This window comes from Curcuma longa, chromosome 1 (genome assembly GCF_044706935.1).
Source record: "Curcuma longa cultivar G26 ecotype Majalengka, Jawa Barat chromosome 1, ITB_CL_G26_1.1, whole genome shotgun sequence".
NCBI classification, from domain to species: Eukaryota; Viridiplantae; Streptophyta; class Magnoliopsida; order Zingiberales; family Zingiberaceae; genus Curcuma; species Curcuma longa.
This window is the reverse complement of record NC_133861.1, coordinates 2803920-2807973: the sequence shown is the minus strand read 5'-3', so window position 1 is coordinate 2807973 and position 4054 is coordinate 2803920. Positions and strand designations below refer to the sequence as shown.

The 4054-nt window shown below is 29.6% G+C and overlaps 1 long non-coding RNA gene across 1 annotated transcript; it reads left to right on the top strand.

Moving 5' to 3' along the window:
• The first annotated feature begins 393 nt into the window (after window positions 1–393).
• LOC141838328 (uncharacterized) lies at window positions 394–1159 on the top strand. Its single transcript, XR_012602635.1, has 3 exons — window positions 394–595; window positions 738–788; window positions 923–1159. It is a non-coding gene; the product is annotated as an uncharacterized LOC141838328 (long non-coding RNA).
• Window positions 1160–4054: the final 2895 nt, after the last annotated feature.

Sequence of the window (4054 nt, the reverse complement as noted above, 5' to 3'; positions counted from 1 at the left end):
TTGAAAATGAAAAAATATTATTGAAATTATAATAATTGTATTTATAATATTAAAAAATATGCACTAGATTAATTACAAAATTAACCAAAAAAAAATGAAACTTATAAATTGTTAAAGCTGAATCTGGTGCTAGATTCCTAATCAGGCTCTAAAACTATTCCAGCAATTATTTCATTTTTTTTTTAAAAAAAATATGCGGTTGAGAAAAAAAATATTAAAACTCCTATAAAGATATTTTTGTAGCTCCAAGACCTAAATGATTGAGGCGTATCCAGAGATAACTAAACTGAAGCTTATCTTAAAATTTATCGATGCTGTTGATAATTTAATTAAGACGGATCGCCTCTATAAATAGACGACAATAGAGTTGTTAGAACTCCATCCCACACTTAATTGAGCTGGTAGCTAGTGTAGTGTATAGTGAAGTAGGATTGATAGATGGGAAAGGCGATATCTCCTTGTAGAATAACTAGGAGCGATGGATCTCCTCTCCACTTCATTGCAGTTCCTCTCATCATCTTCCTCATCACTTCTGCCCTCTTGCTGCCAACCATAAGAGCAGCAGTTAGCGGCGGAGCCTTAGACCCTAACAAACGTTAGTAATCAGAATCATTTTAAAATTAATGCTCTACGTTAATTTGTTTCCCATATGAATCAGTGTTAGTGTTATATATTATATGTATGCCTTCTTAGTTCTGCCTTGTGACTAACTATCAGCCTTCAACTGGCCATTGCAGCTGTATGCCAAGGAAAGAATGGGCAACGATACAATTGCAAACCTGCTCCAGGTACCATCAAGTTTTAATTACTTCAAAAGAAACATTTGATAATTATTTTCTTGTTTATATATGCTAGCTTAATTAATTAATTAGCTTTCTCATTTTTTATGTTAAAATTAATTATCTTTCTATTGGTGTTGCAGAGCCGCCAGCGAAAAATTGCAATTCTAAATTCTACAGATGTCCTCCTCCATAGTGCAACCTTAATTAAAACAAGTGTGAAAGAAGAACAATATCCCTCTCCACGAATCCGCTCTTGTGTGTCTATATATATATATATATATATATGGTTATGTCTTATCATCTTGTTGATGGCAATAAAAAAGTGAGGGAAATCTTGATGAACATCAAAATAAATGTATACATGTAATGCATGGTCTACTATGTATTTTTGATAAATATGGGGATGGCTACCCCCAAACGAGTCCATGAGACTGCTGAGATTTATCATTTTTTTTTGATAAATATAAAGATTACTTATCTAACTACGAACTTATATATATTAATTAATCTAATTCCACAAACAACTACTCTTTTATATTCTTTGAATTCTATGGACTTGTATAATGTTTTATCCAATTTAAGTAGTCTAATTTCACAAACAAGCACTCCTCTTGCATACAACATCTGAATATAGAAAAAGAAATTTTGTGACACAACTTGTACGCATATTTTATGTTGTGTTTCGTTTGTAAATTATTATAGAGTACGCCTCTAGTAACATATATATATATATATATATATATATATATATATATATATATATATATATATAGTCATACATACATAGTTATGAGTACAACATGAGTACAACATCCTTCTTTGTGAAACTCAATTGAACATTTAGGAAGATAAAACACTTGGTTTCATAGTCTAAACTATTAAATATATTTTGAATAAGACCTCTTATATGTTGGAATTCTTTGAGAGGTTCAAAATCCATGGAAAATAGAGTTTTGTCAATCAGTCTAATATGTAACAATTTGGTTAGGTTTAACAATGTCAATAAAAGACTTAAACTGGAAGAGAGAATTTTTCTATTATATCTTCTTTTGTAACAATGTCAATGCTTCTTATAGTCGTCATAAGAATTGCTAGTTGATTTTGAAGAATTTATAGTCATCTAGTATCATAGAATAGGAACATATATATTATTAAATTAGACCTATAATTACAAAACTGATACATAAATCTAAATTGATCAAAATTAATAAGAAAGGCATTTTACGAGTTCATAGAGTTCAAGGAAAAAAACAAAGAGCTTATGTTAGAATTCGAGACCAGTTTTAGCCAAAACTTTTATATAAACTAAGTTATTCAATATTGGAGTTTTGGATAATCTAAATTCATACAATAATTTTGGTCGAAACTTTTATATATATTTAAATTGTTCAAAATTGAATAAGAAAGATATTGTATATATAAGTGTAGAGGATTAAAGGACACATATTCATATAACAATTATATAGACGGCCTAAATTATTCATAATTATTAAATACAGTGACTCCAGGAGTCCATAGGGTCGGTCAAGAGAACAAAACATAGATTCATATTTAGGATTGGATAATTTAGATCACATGTTGTATTTTTGATAAAAGAATTATCACATGTACTTAAACTATTTAAAGTTAATTAGTAAAGAAAGGTATTATACGATGCCAGAGGGTTCAAGAAACAAAAGATAAAATTCATATTTGAGTTTTAACGATTTAAGTTCATGTAATATATAATTTTGACCGAAACTTCTATATAAACTTAAATTATTTAAACTTTAATAAAAAAGATAATATATATTGTATAAGTCCAAAGGATACATATTTAAGTGCATATATACCATCAAAACTGCTACATAAATTGAAATTATTTAAAAGTATAAAACAAACACAATGTACAAGCCCATGGGTTTAAAAAATAAAATAAAACAAGCATGAGTCTATATTTTAAATTTAGATTATATGGAATATGCGACAGTTTGACCAAAAATGACATATATATTCGTCTTCTATGACTCTAACAGTGACATATGATAACAAAATCTTTAAATAATATATATAATCTCTAAAATCGAATAGAAACATATATAAACTCCATTGTCAATAATATAGCTATAGATATGTCAATTGCCAATTATCAATCATCGATGTCAATGTATGGAAAACCACTTTATTTTTACAATTTAAATATGAAGCTAAAGTTTAATTTGTGTGGTTTGAGGAGACAAAGTCAATGAGTGACAAGGAAATTAAGTGTCAAGACGTACGCTCTATACTCTCCCTTTTCAGTTTTTGGTTTCTCTCGAATGACTTCGATTCCACAGTGTCGAGCCAAAGATCTTCTTTGAACGTGGAACGAGCAGCTTCGTGTCTCATATTTCTACACTTTGTCAGGGCACTGCTCTCCTTTTCAGTTTCTGGTTTAATTCTCTTGAATCTCTTCAATTCCCCAGTGTCAAGCCAATCATCTTTGAACGTGGAACACGCAGCTTCTTATCTTCTTTCTTTTGGGTTGTTAATTATCAAGTTCAATATTGAAAAAAAAAACTATCCAAATTAATCATAAATTTTCAAATATACCAATAATCTAATTTATCTGGTAGATAAATTAGAGAGAAAGATCATCTACTTTTAGGATCAGTCGAATTTATGGATTGATCTTATAGTACCTCCCAGCAACCCAAAAATTCCAATCAATTTTGTAGGTGCAGATCCAAAGCTTTTAAACGGGTTTGAAGGGATGAAACTTAGTGGGTGAAATTTTATCATCGATTTACTTTTATGATTAGTAGAAATATTTTCATGGTCAGTTCTTTATATAGGCTTCAATTTTATCATTGATTTAAGCCTTGCGGAATAAGCAGATCAACAACTCAATAATGACTTTTCAATAATTATAAACATTCTGAAAATTAAACCAGTCAAAATTTTCCCAAAAAAGAAATACCAATGAGATTATAATAATTTTATAATAGAATTAAAATTTTATAATATCAAATGTCTTTCTCTCTTTTATGATCCATTTAAATTTTTTATCATCAAATATTCAATCAACTGGAAATTACTTCACACCTAATTAATATATTAATTAAATATTAAAATTTAATTTGATGAGATCAATTTTGACCTGAGATTATCGCATTTACTTCTTCTACTTCGACTCTTCCGGTCTGCCCTTCACGCCACTGCCGCCGCCGATTGACCCTATTACCGGCACTGCCCAATCCACCCTTCACTCACCGGCGTCCTCAGCCACCTTGTAGATCGCCGGTAATCCAAGC